This window comes from Gekko japonicus, unplaced genomic scaffold (assembly GCF_001447785.1).
Source record: "Gekko japonicus isolate JY-2015 unplaced genomic scaffold, Gekko_japonicus_V1.1 scaffold896, whole genome shotgun sequence".
NCBI classification, from domain to species: Eukaryota; Metazoa; Chordata; class Lepidosauria; order Squamata; family Gekkonidae; genus Gekko; species Gekko japonicus.
In genome coordinates, this window is record NW_015162504.1 from 291,505 (window position 1) to 306,181 (window position 14,677).

Sequence of the window (14,677 nt, forward strand, 5' to 3'; positions counted from 1 at the left end):
GAGGCAGGGAGGAAGCAACTTACCCTCCCTCTTCTCCTGCCTCCTCCTGGCTGAATGAGGGCCAGAAGCGGGGTGGCCGGAAGCAGGGGGCGGGGCTTCGTCATGTGCCCCGCCCCCCATACCTCACCTGGGGGAACTGCGATCCCCCGCGATCCCCCCCGAAATGACCTCTGGCTTTGGTGCCATGAGAATTGTCTTCTCCCTACTGCTTGGGCATACTACAAACCAAGGTTATATGGGTGATATTCAGTACCAGCACTGCCTCATTTCCTCGCAGAGCTGGTGTTGGAGTTGGATGGGGAGTCCCTCATCACTGGAATGGTGCAGGAAGTCCTGCAATGACTTCTTCTGAAGTAATACCTGATGGAACAGCCTGAATAGCTCAACCTCATCAGAGCTTGGAAGCTAAGCAGGGTCAGCCACAGTTAGCACTCGGATGGGAGGCCATCAAGGAAGACTTCCTCTGCATAGCAACTCAATGGCAAACCACCTTTGCTCAACTCTTGGCTTAGTTCTGGCGCTGCATGAGTTCCTTGTGACCTGACAGCACAGTGTTGTTATTGCTGTTCTTGCTTTTGTTGTTGTTATTACCTGGTAGAGCCCAGGTTGACTTGAGCAGCTCACCTCTCCGAAAAGATGGGCCATTGTGGAAATCTCTTTCATTGATGGGTTTCAAATAAAGTTTAGGCAGGTCTGGGGCAAAGATGCTTTACATACAGGGATATCTTGCTTAGGATAGGATTGGTATGTGATAAGGAAGGCCAAGCGCCGAAGAATAGATTCTTTTGAACTATGGTGCTGGAGAAGACTCTTGAGAGTCCCTTGGACTGCAAGAAGATCAAATCAGTCAATCCTAAAAGAAATCAACCCTGACTGTTCCCTGGAAGGCCAGATAATGAAACTGAAGCTCAAATACTTTGGCCACCAAATGAGAAGGGAGCACTCACTGGAGAAGACCCTGATGCTGGGAAAGATTGAAGGTCAAAAGACGGGGACGGCAAAGGATGAGATGGTTAGACAGTGTCATAGATGCAACGAACATGAAACTGAGCAAACTTCAGAGGACAGCGGAAGACAGGAGGGCCTGGCGGGATCTAGTCCATGGGGTCGCGAAGAGTCGGACTCGACTGTGCGACTGAACAACAACAACAACAAAAGTATATTCTCACCTTGGTTTTTTTTTAAGGATGGGTATGTCTCATGGAAATGCCAACTATTTTTTCCTGGTCTCGTTTTTGCTTCTTTAACAGCCCAATGTGCAGAAATGTAGCAAATGACTCACTTGCTTAATGTCAGCAAGACAGGCTGCTGATAGGGGTGGATGGCATGTGGTACTGGGGATCTATGATAAGATCCTCAGAGGTGTAATTTGCTGCAAAAAATGTAGCTGTGGGGTAGGAAACAGATCAGGGCCACAGGGTCAGGAAAGGATGGTTTCACTCTCTGTCCCTTTCTGAATCCCCGATTGGACATCCCACCCCATCCAGCTGCTTTAAGTCCCAGTCGGGAGGGAAAACTGGTCAGTTGTCATGTGCTTGTATTTTCCTCCAAGCAGGGTCTGGCTGCTGGTGCTCGTATGAAAGAATCTGATGGCAAGCAATGGCAAATGATGACTGGAGAGGGAATATGGCCAGTGGGAAAGTGGGAAGAAAAGGTAGCCGGACAGCATATGAGTGCATCACTCTGTCATTGGATACATTTGCAAATTAAAAACAAAATGAGGGAAGGAGATGTTATCTGTCTTGTGTGCATGTGTTCATGTTTTTGAGCATAAAACAGAGAAATAAATAAGGCTGACAGTCTTGGAAACAGTTAAGGCAAATACAAGTAAACACAGGAAACTTGCCTTATACTGAATCAGACCCTTGGCCCATCTAAGCCAGTCTACTCAGACTGGCAGCAGCTTTCCAGGGTCTCAGGCAGAGATCTTTTACCTCACCTACTGCCAGATCTTTTAAGTGGAGATGCCGGGGGATTGAACCTGAGACCTTCTGCATGCCAAACAGATACTCTACCACTGTGCCACAGTCCCACGGACACAGAAAGAAATGTAATGACAAAGGAAGTATGAATGAAGATTTGGGCAAAGTGGGCAAAGAAACAAAGGAAAAGAGAGGGTCTTCTCATCATGGTGCTAGAAGAATGCCCAACAAAATATGTTCACAATGCAAATATCATGAGAGCTTATCTTGAATCTGAATTCTGCCTTAAACCCTAAAAGATAAGCAAATGCATTGCATAATAACTTTAACAGTAGTTTCTGAAAGATGAAGGATTTTGTGCCTGCACTGGGGAAAGGGGGGGGGGAGAACAAAGGCCCCAAATGAGGTGCAAACGGTGAATGTTGTCCCTGGTGGACATTTCCCAATTAACAGCAATTTCAAGGTATGCTTAATAGCAAATTCCCCCATAGCTAGCAATCCAAAACAGCCCAGTGGAGCCTGAGCGGTGGGTGTTGCCTTCTGACACACTTCCGGTGAGGTCAGGGGGTGTGGCATATGCAAATAAGTTATGCTAATGAGCTCCTGCACCTCTTTTTCCACGAAATGACCCCTGAGTATCATTACTTGTCTTCAAAATAATATATTGGGGGAGTTTTACTTTTTCATTTGTAGATTTATACCTTCCCTTCCTGGTTAGTTTTGTGTTTGTGGACTATTTAGGATATTGTCCCTTTCAAGAATTTTTGTTCTGTGGTTTGTGATACCTGCAAAAGGTCAATATAAATGAGGAGGCTGAAAAGTTCTTTGCTTATTAAAAGAAAGTTCTCCACTCAGCAGTCCACTGTGTGATAGGAAACTGTGACGTCAAAGCCAGGGAACCACCATATTTATTTATTTATTTATTTATTTATTACTTCGATTTGTTATCCCGCCCTAACCCCTAAGGGTCTCTGGGCGGCTTACAGACCATGCTAATCACATTTTACCGAGTCTAACCTAGGGCCACAGATATACAGGGGTGGTGACAACCCTACCAGGCACCCTTTTTTTCCCGGCAGATCTTTGAGTGTTGTCCTATTCTTGCGGGCGGTAGTCGGCGGCATCCTTTCCTGGTGCTGGTCTTTTGGAGTTCCCTTTCTTCCGGCTGTAGCGATTCATTTCCGGCCAGGACCAACCGCACTTCCATGCATGCTCCGCTGCGGCCTCTGTCCAATGAGGCTCCGGCCTGCTGCGTTGCTCCGCCTCCGCACCAGCTGGTCCGGCCCCTTCGATCGATCGCTCCTCGCCTCGCCAGCCACCATTTCTTCTCCACTGCCACCGTCAACCACTGCTTCGCTTCGCCGCTCGCCGCTGCATCACAGGGACGGGTGCTTGTATTTTCCTCCAAGCAGGGTCTGGCTGCTGGTGCTCGTATGAAAGAATCTGATGGCAAGCAATGGCAAATGATGACTGGAGAGGGAATATGGCCAGTGGGAAAGTGGGAAGAAAAGGTAGCCGGACAGCATATGAGTGCATCACTCTGTCATTGGATACATTTGCAAATTAAAAACAAAATGAGGGAAGGAGATGTTATCTGTCTTGTGTGCATGTGTTCATGTTTTTGAGCATAAAACAGAGAAATAAATAAGGCTGACAGTCTTGGAAACAGTTAAGGCAAATACAAGTAAACACAGGAAACTTGCCTTATACTGAATCAGACCCTTGGCCCATCTAAGCCAGTCTACTCAGACTGGCAGCAGCTTTCCAGGGTCTCAGGCAGAGATCTTTTACCTCACCTACTGCCAGATCTTTTAAGTGGAGATGCCGGGGGATTGAACCTGAGACCTTCTGCATGCCAAACAGATACTCTACCACTGTGCCACAGTCCCACGGACACAGAAAGAAATGTAATGACAAAGGAAGTATGAATGAAGATTTGGGCAAAGTGGGCAAAGAAACAAAGGAAAAGAGAGGGTCTTCTCATCATGGTGCTAGAAGAATGCCCAACAAAATATGTTCACAATGCAAATATCATGAGAGCTTATCTTGAATCTGAATTCTGCCTTAAACCCTAAAAGATAAGCAAATGCATTGCATAATAACTTTAACAGTAGTTTCTGAAAGATGAAGGATTTTGTGCCTGCACTGGGGAAAGGGGGGGGGGCAGAACAAAGGCCCCAAATGAGGTGCAAACGGTGAATGTTGTCCCTGGTGGACATTTCCCAATTAACAGCAATTTCAAGGTATGCTTAATAGCAAATTGTGTTGCAAAAAAGGTGTTCAAAAATTACTTCCCGCTTTTAACCCTCTAGCATCTGTAAACATCTGAACTTCACCACACATGCTTTAGTGACCAACTGCGAAACTGGCCAGATTGTATCCCAGCCTGCTCAGGATTTCCTGTGGGCCACCTGTTTCCTGCACTGGATCAAACATTTTTGTCCCCTCCTAACCTGCCTTTGTGGAGCTGCGGTGGCTCAAGTGGTTAAGACGCTGAACTGCAGGCTGTGGAAGGTCAGTAGTTCAGCGGGTCAAGACCCGGGTGCCGCAAGACAGGGTGAGCTCCTGTCTCTAGTTCCAGCTCCTGCCAACCTAGCAGTTCGAAAGCAAGAAATTGCAAGTAGATAGATAGGTACCACTTCAGTGGGAAGGTAACAGCATTCCGTGCACTTTGGTGTTTAGTCATGCCGGCCACATAACCACGGAAACGTCTTCGGACAGCGCTGGCTCTTCGGCTTTGAAACGGAGATGAGCACCGCAACCCTAGCGTCGGATTCGACTGGCTTTCGAGCAAGGGAACCTTTACCTTTACTCCTTAACCTGCCTTTGGAGCTCCAAGTCCATAAGGAAGCGGGGGAGCCATCTTGACTCAAAGGCTTTACAGCATTTTGGTGGATGCAGAACTTTTGCTTTCCTGCTGTTACCTGCAGAAGGTCAATATTAATGAGGAGGCTGAAAAGTTCTTTGCTTATTAAGAGAAAGCTCTCCACTCAGCAGTCCACTGTGTGATAGGAAACTGTGACGTCAAAGCCAGGGAACCACCATATAAATTGCCTTCAAGCGAGCCAGAAAAGGAACTTCTTCACACATAGAATTTGATGCCCTAAGCCATGGTGGTGGCCACTGGATTACGGCCGAACTAGATTTTATGTGCAGTTGTGTGCACACCAGAATCAGCCTCAATTGTGAACGGAGGAATATCCAAAGAGGCCCTGTTTTTATCCTGGGCCATTTCTCCATTATCAAAACCATGGAAGGACATTCTGCTCTGCATGTCTGGGTGGGGTTGGATATCACCCTGAGAATCTTCTGAGGTATTCTGAGTTTCAAAAGGCCATACTGGGGGTTTCTGGGGACTACTTAGAAGAGTTGTCCATTTAGTTCTGCAAACCAGTTTTTCAGCTCTACAAACTCCTTTCTGCTTCTGTCATTGGGCAGGGGGCATTTTGGAATGTACGCTGTCATGTGCCATGTGGGCTTTGAGAGAGAGAGAGAGAGAGAGAGAGAGAGAGAGAGAGAGAGAGAGGGTGTCCAGGATATTTTGCAGTCTTCCATATGCATCCAAGGTCCACGTCCGATATGCAGCTGGTATCTGGAACAGCTGCCCCTAAAATTCCTATACTCTGAGACATTTTCTAGGGTAGGCGCTGGTGAAGCTTGCTGGGCCTCTAGGCTGGCCCTCAGTTCTTTTATGTCTAAACTCTCAGTCTGTAGCAAACAGACCTAGTTGGTCAGCTGTGTTGGTCTGAAGCAGTAGAACAAATTTAGAGTCCAGTGGCATATTTATTGCTTTACAACTGTTGACCTTATAACCAGTGTTCCCTCTAAGCTGAGTTAGTGTGATCTAGCTCACAGTTTTTTAGCCTCCAGCTCACACATTTTTGCCTTGGCTCAGGAAGGCGGGCTCCAGAGCAAACTAATTTATGCAGTGGCCAAATTGCTCGCTTACAAGTTTAATGCCAGTAGCTCACAAAGTAGAATTTTTGCTTACAAGACTCCAGAGCTTAGAGGGAGCATTGCTTATAATCTTAACCTGTTATTTAGTTGAACAAAACTAAATTGTTATTTAGTTTTCACTTTGCATATCTTGATCATCATGATGCTACATGATAATTTGCTGTTCGTTCTCTGGCTATAAGTTTGAACCTTACCTGCCATTCTAACGTATTTGAAAAAGTGAGCATGCACACGGAAGCTTATACCTTGAACAAACCTTTGTTGGTCTTAAAGGTGCCACTGGACTCTAAAGTTGTGCTGTAGTAAACAGTTTTGCCCACTGGAGGACTCTGTTTGCTATGCAACGCACACGGGAGATTTCCCAACCCACACAGCACCCGGTTAAGTTCCTGTTAAAGAGTCTGATCCTCAGTATAAGCACAACAGGAAATCTTCTTTGTTAAAGCTGCCTAGTCAGTCCCTACCATATTCTTCCAATCCTTCTTTGAACACTTTTTGCTTCCTCCTGCCCTGTCTTCAAGCTCATCTATGTGGGTATTCCTCTCTCTCTCTCTCTCTCTCTGCCCTATTATGTAGTTTTATCTCCCACTCTCCTTCCAGAAAGCTCAGAGAAGCTGAGCTACACCTTCCAGTGGTCTCCTACCCAAGCCGTGACCAGGTCCACATGGCTTACCTTTAACAATGCTACAGCATCAGATACTTCCGGACCATTCACACAGCGCCTCCTTCTATAAGTCATATGCAACCACCATGATTTGTGTGACAATGGGCGATTCTGCATTGGCTTTTCCCTCCGTTGTTTTGCCAAACCCACCTTGGGACAGAAATTCCCCTCTGCACTGCATGCTGCTTTCGCCTTCTTTGATCATCGGATTTTATGGTACCTTCTGCATAGATTTATGGCCGTTCAGGGGTGACTTCGGCATTGTCCCCAGGTATTTGAATGTGGCTTTGAGCTGCACCTGTTCCTCAGTGTTGAGAAAATGTGGAGCGAAAGCCAGCATATTTAGATAAGCACATGGAGCAGCATATGGAAAGCCAGCATATTTATTTTTTATTTAAACAACTTTTATTGTCGGGATAATACAATTCGTCATAAACCGTTATATCCTTATAATACATTTCGAATATCCCTAATTTTTCATTACACCTCCATACCCAGCCCCTTGCTTGGCTTCCCGCAATGCTTACATCCGGTCATTTATTTTTATCTTAACATATTCCCTCTTAACATTTTTATTTATCACTTTCTTCTAACTTTTGTTATTTACTCTATAACTTATATCTTACCAATAGGTAATCTCTTTCTTTATACCTATAGATTTTCATTTCTAATATTCTTCAAAACACAACAAATTATTTGCTACATCCCAATTGGTCTCCAAATATTGTTTAAAATCTTTCCAATCTTCATAAAAACGTTCATCTTCTTGGTTGTTTAGCTTTCTTGTGATTTTGTCCATTTCAGCCATAAATACGACTTTTTTGATCCAGTCCCATTTTTCTGGTATTTTGTCTTGTTTCCAAAATTGTGCATAGGTCATTCTCACCGTGGTAATCAAATACCAAAACAAAGTTCTTTTGGTAACATTCAATTCCTCCATTTTCAGACCCAACAGCATTATTTCAGGTTCTTTTTTAAAATTACATTTTAAAATACATTGCATTTCATTGTGAACCTCAGTCCAGAAATTATTTGCTTTCTCACAGGTCCACCACATATGATAAAACGAACCTTCCTGTTTTTTACATTTCCAACATTTACTAGACCTGTTTTTTACATTTCCAACATTTACTAGACATTTACTAGACATACTAGCCAGCATATTTAGATAAGCATATGGAGCAGAGGTCCATCAGTGGCTATTAGCCACAAGGTATAGATAGCAACTCTGGAGCAAGTGATGCTCTTTCATCTTGATACTTGGGGGGGGGGTCAACAGTGGGAGGGCTTCTAATGTCCTGGCCCCACTGGTGGACCTCCTGATGGCACCTGGTATTTCTGGCCACTGTGTGACACAGAGTGTTGGACTGGATGGGCCTTTGGCCTGATCCAACGTTGGCATCTCTTATGTTCTTTTGTTCCAGATGCAGAATCACCCAATGATAACCCTTTGTGTTCGCAAGGTGCATTCAGATATTAACTAATCCAAAACCTGATCCGAAAATACCCCAATCGATAATTTCATTATTATCATCAAGGGCCAGCTCACTAAGTTATGAAGTCATTGTGGCCTCTGCGAGGACTTTCAGTCAGACATGTCCTGGGAGCCCCATGTTCCCCAGGCACATCCATGCCTGTTTCAGACTGGGAGCATGGCACTTGGGGGAGGGAGGCTTAAATCTTCTCTCTTGTGCCATTTTTCTGACCTAAAACGGCCCCAGAGAATCACTATTTGTCCTGTTGGGGAAATTTACCTGTAGCCATAAGCCGAGGCCTGGACTCACCTGGGGGTAGAACCATAGAAGTGATTGGGGGGGGGGTGTCACTGGATTCGCCACCTGGACATTTCTCTGTGCCTGGATGCCCTGTTCCAACCAGATGGGGCTCACTTTTCTCACTAGGGAATGGATATCTGGGTGCATGGCATCAGGGATGGCCTATGCACTTGGCTACAGTTGTAGGACCATGGATGGGAGCTGGGTGGCAGGAGGCCTGGCTCTTGTGATGGTATGGAGCAGAGGTCCATCAGTGGCTATTAGCCACAAGGTATAGATAGGGGCTCTGGGGCAAGTGATGCTCTGTCTTCTTGGTGCTTGGGGGGGGTCAACAGTGGGAGGGCTTCTAATGTCCTGGCCCCACTGGTGGACCTCCTGATGGCACCTGGTATTTCTGGCCACTGCGTGACACAGAGTGTTGGACTGGATGGGGCTTTGGCCTGATCCAACATTGGCGTCTCTTATGTTCTTATGTTCTTATTAGCATGGGGCCAGATACATTCTCAGGAAAGTCGGCCTGTGTGCTCATTTTCCTGAGTGTGGGGATCCCCCTAAGGGATCTTGACATGAGGGTCAGGTGGTACGCCCAGCCCAGGGACACAGGGACAGGTGGTACGCCCAGCCCAGGGACACAGCTAGGGATTACCCTCATGCTCAGGTGGCAGGGGAGACCACCCCAGGGTGACCATCCTTGTGGGATCCAGAGACCTGTCATCCCAAGGTTTCCAGAGGATCATCAACTGGCAGGTGGGTCAGTTGCTAAACCGGATCTGGTACCCCCATGCCGTGCCAAAGCGTACTACAGCTGTAACCAATAAAGTTGTGGACAATTTTATTCCACTTTTTCTGAAACTGTGTGTATGTGTGTTATTTAAACTGGGGCTGTAATGGGATTAGTAGCTGGGTATAGGGAAAGCCCTCGCCTTCAACACCCGCCTCACCCCTTTCTTTGGTGCTGGTGCCTCAAGTACATGTATGCTCCCTGCAGGGCCGGATTTAGACTTGTTGAGTCCCTAAGCTATACAAAACCCAGAGGCCCCCTACTGTTTTAAATTACATCAGCTGGTCTCTGAAAAATTTAAAATATATATGCCTTCTAAATATTTGAAATCATTTTTTATATTGTGTTTTTATTTGAGGCCCTAGCAGATTGCGAGGCCCTAAACTGTAGCTTATTTAGCTTATGCGTAATTCCGGCACTGGCTCCCTGGCAGGCAAATAGTCAGATTTCAGGTCAGGAAAACTATGTAAGGAGGGAAGCTCATGTGTACCACCATGGCCCCAACTCAAATCGGGTCTGTGTGTGCCTGGGGATTAAATTCAGAGCATGGGAGTCCCAATGTGCATCTGACTGGAAATCCTTGTGGTGACCACAAAGAATTTCGTAACATGTGAAATCAGCTCCAATGTGAATAAAAGTGCTAGCAGTGGTGTGTGTATATTATGAGATCTGCCTGTTAGTTTAGAGTGCGGGGTGGGGGTGGGGAATGACTCACCAGGTGTGTAACTGACAGGAGTGTTTTCCAGCTAGCAGAGTTACACACTGATCTTGCGACTGAAGAGGATACCAGAGCTAATCCTCCCCTGCCCTGACCAAAAATGGGAAATTAAAGACTCTATGAGATTTTGGAGGGGAGGTCATCAGCCGCATTCTGTTTCCCCCTCCTTTACTGTGATTGAGATTTTGGAGGGGAGGTCATCAGCCGTATTCTATGTTTCCCCCTCTTTTACTGTGATCTCTTTCTTAAATCTGCTTTGGTATGATCCTTTGAGAAAGATTACAGTCAGAGTGCCTTTGCATGCTGTAAGGACAGGAAGGCATGCTCTGTGGGGCGGGGGGTGGGCAACTGTAGGGGGTCTGGCCAAGGACCGCGAAGGGGAAACTACAACACTACAACTACAATTGCCATTCTGCATGCCTCTCCGTTTGCAGCGGTACATGGAGAATCATAGCTAGGTGGATGCATCCCTGGTTGTGTGGATCGTGCCATCAAGTTGCAGCTGACTTACGGTGCCTCCATAGGCTTTTCAAGACAAGTATGAAGCCGAGGTGGTTTACCATTGCCTTCCTCTGCAGAGTCTTCCTTGGTGGTCTCCCACCCAAGTACTGACCCTGCTTAGCTTCTGAGATCTGATGAGATTGGGCTGTGCTGTACCATTTAGCATTGCTGGGTCCTCCGGGCCACTGCCGGGGGGTATGGGGGTTAGGGTTGCCAGATCCAGGTTGGGGAACTCCTGGAGATTTGGGGATGGAGCCCGGAGAGGACAGAGACCTCAGTGGGATACAGTGCTATACAGTCCACCCTCCAAAAGCATCTATTTTCTCCAGGGGAACTGATCTCTGTAGTCTGGAGATGAGGTGTAATTCCAGGGGACCGCCCCAGGTCCCGCCTGAAGGCTGGCACCCCTGATTACCATTCCTCATCCTGGATGCAGCCTTGGCTTCTTGTAAATAACAAACGCCCCACAGCGACTTGAGTAGCAAAACTGTGAAAGGTTTGAGCCTACTTTGTCAGATGCACGCTGTCGTCGAGAAAGTTTGCAGTGGGAACACGTCACCCGACTGAACAATCAATGCTTTGCCTTTCAGACAATGTCAACGGCTAATGCATATGAATCAAGGTGATAATAATCCTAAGCCATGTGGCAAGCAAAGTTCATTCATTCCACTACACAGGAGCACGGTGATTGTTCCAAAATAAGTACGAGCAATCAGAACGTGGCTTCACTCTGCATTAATAGGGATGATCATCAGCCAGGCGGGGAGTTTTTCTGCTCTTCTAAAAAAAAACAACTGTGAAGTTCTCCCCGTGGCAAAATTAGGGCCCAACTTTGCAATATTTTAAAATACAGTTATAAGAGCCAAGCTAAAGGGGAGGGGGAGGTATGAACAATTTCTAAAACCCCATTGCTTTCCCTTGTAACTGATGTCATAATGTCATACAGCCAAATCTCATTGGTCATGTAGTGCCATGAAACCCTCATGCTGACCACATGAAAGATCCCTGGTTGGCTGGATCACATAACAGCAAATATGCATGAAAATGTTCTGGAACAGGTCACGTTTGGGAAGGTACCCCACTGTGCACCGGAGCTGTTGGCACAGCAAAACCCTTGAGCCTTCAGCACCCATAAAATGTATCTGTCCGATGGGGGATCTCTGCAGGGCTTAATTTACGCAGTCTATCCAAGTCCTTGAACTGGTTTTCATTGCCATCACTCAGTCTCTTGGAACTAGGTGCAGAAAGGATTTTGAGATATTAGAATCATAGAATCATAGAGTTCGAAGGGACCCCCAAGATCATCTAGTCCAACCACCTGCACAAATTCAGAAATACCCCCTCACACTCCCAGTGACCCCTGTTCCATGCCCAGAAGATATTCCCTTACACTAGTTAAGGAACTGGTAGTTGGAGGAGTCGCCCTAAGGTCACATGACTTCAGCTTGTTCTAGAAGAAACTCACAGTGCAAGGCTATGCTTCTCCAGTCTAAATCCACTGAGGCCTCTCTGGATAGGCTTGCTCGACATGAGACTGCTGAGCATGTTTCAGCTGCTCTTGAGAGTCATGGTTTCAAGCCATTCTTTATTCTTTTAGTTTCAAAGGGCCAGAAACATTACTTAGTGTCAGGAGGAGTAAACAATGAGGAGGATTAAACTGGAAGCCAGTTGCTGGATGTACAGCTGGAATCATAAAGCAAGGGAGCTATGGAAGCCACAGCTAAAGAAAGCAAGAAGGTATTGCTCAAGAGCAGGGATTTGAATAAACCTGGATGTGCCTCAACCAGCATCAATGGTGCAAATGTGCTTATATTCTTACAAAAATGTACTTATGTTCTTACAACAATACAAAAATACAATGAATCTTATTAAAGTATATAATGCCTATGATATTTCAATTCCAGATGTTCAATCCCAGATGTTGACGAAATTCTCCGGAGTAAAACTTCCGTTTCGTAAGAACTTCCTCCAAACATCAAATTCCCTTCATAAAATACAATGTATAATGTTCTCTCAATATTTAAACAATGTACCCAAAAGCTTTATATTATTAAATGTTCCAATGTTATACATACAGTTGTATCTCCTCATTTCAATTCTCATTCCATGATTAATTCATTATCATTTCTCCATTTCTAAGAATAAATCATATTGATATCATTAGTTATACATCTAACGGTATTTAACAGATTCCAACAATGAATAACAGTGTATCATCTTACCCCGAAAGGTAGAACAATTTCTTGCAAGAGTAATTCTTTCAAAATCACAGCGAACACATTCAATGACAAGCCTTAATAGGTGTGGATAGTCACCTCCTATTTAAATCTGAAGCACCTCCTGTCTTAAAGGTGCAAACCCCATATCTTGAAATTGACAAGGCAATAAGACAGAGAAATGGGAAGCTAACATTTGAACTGAAACTTACACATACAGATCTACCAAGACTACAGATCTAACGACAAAGGATACTTACAAAGACCAACTTATCACTAGAAGGTTACTTACAAAAAAACAAGCCAAATCTAATGACATATTGAGACCAGCAGGTTGACACGTGTTTAATCTAAAAATCCAAAATGCCATCTGGGATTGAAATATCATAGGCATTACATACTTTAATAATATTCATTGTATTTTTGTATTGTTGCGAGAACATGAGTACATTTTTGTAAGAATATAAGCACATTTGCACCATTGCAGCTTACTTGTTACTCTTGTTTTGTGACCATATGAGCTGTACCCCCTTCTGTATGTTGGTTCAACCGGCATCAAGCCTGCAATTTCAGAGATATTGCAGGTAATTGGGGGGGGGGGAACACCTGGGATGAACTCTGCCTGGCAGCTATAGAAGCAAGAGGATGACATTAAACAATCAATTTCTGTACAAGTTGGAGCGACAACTTTGCACTTTTAAAATAACTTTGGTGTTGCAGAAGATTAGCCCAGGCTAGCCTGATTTCATCAGACCTCAGAAGGTAAGCAAGGTTGGCCCTGGCTAGTTTTTGCATGGGAGACCACCCAGGAATAGTTGTGATGCAGAAGCAGGCCGTGGCAAAGCACCTCTGAGTGTCTCTTGCTTTGGAAAAAAATCATAAGTCAACTGTGACTTGACGGCACAAATTAATCTGCCTTCTTATGAGCCGGATGAGTGGTCTATCAACGTCAGTATTGTCTACTCGAACCAGCAGCAGCCGTCCAGGCCTCAGGCAGAGATCCCTCATAACACCGACAACCTGATTCCTTTCACCAGGGATATTTTTGGGCAGGAACGCACAGGAACGGAGTTCCGGCTGGCTCCCAAGTTGGCCACGCCCAGCAGGAGCTCATTAGCATAATAGGCCACACCCAACAGCAGAAATTCATTAGGATTGGCAACAATTAGGGGTGTCTGGCCTAACATGCAGAGTTGTTCCTGCTACAAAAAAAGACCCTGGGTTTTGACAACAAACAAGGTAAACAGAAAAACAAGCAAAAGGTGGGTGTGGCTGGATAACCACACTTCTGGTAACATGTGGGTGCGGCCTAATGTGCCAATGAGCTGTGCTGTCAGGGAATGGAGTGTAGTCCAATCAGCTTCCATATGTAAATGACCTTGGAACGCTGGCCGGGACTGCACAAAGCAGCCAATGAACCCAGCCAGTGTCTTCCGAGTGGCAGTTTTTTCGGCCTAACACTAAAGGGGCCAATTTTAGAATTCTGGCACCCAAAACTCTTTTATAATAAGGGAGAGATGAATGATGATCAAGCCATAGTAATATGATTTGGCTCTGTGCAGCAGGCAAACGTCATTTCACTGCCGATGCACTTTCAAGGGCAGTCCCCCTCACTGTGGCAGCAGAAAAGACTTTGCAACGAAAGCCCAAGTGGATACAGACAACGGTTACTTCACTTCCAGGGGCAAATTAAAGACTGCGATGTATCGAAGAGGAAAGTGATAAAGATCCATCACTGCAGACTCTGGTACAAGACTTTGTGACATATCGACGGCCAGAAACGTGTGCTTGGAGAATCAGAGACTACTGGGATTGTAGACATGACGTGACAGTGATAGATGGAAATGACCTTTATGGGGGAGCAATGTGGTAACACCTAGTAGCCTTTAGAGGAATGCTGCAGAAAATCCGTGAGAGTCATCTAGGTATTGAGAAGTGTGAAGAATGAACTCTAGACACGGTGCACTGGCCCAGGATTAGTCAGGATATAGCAAATACCGCAGGACGGAGGCTGTTTCACAAACCCCCAGTATGAGCCTCACCATCAACCAAAGTATCCCAATCTACACACAGGTCCCCCCTAAGGCTCACCAGAACGTAGGCACTGATTTATTCATAGGGCATACTGAAAACAGTGAAAAGT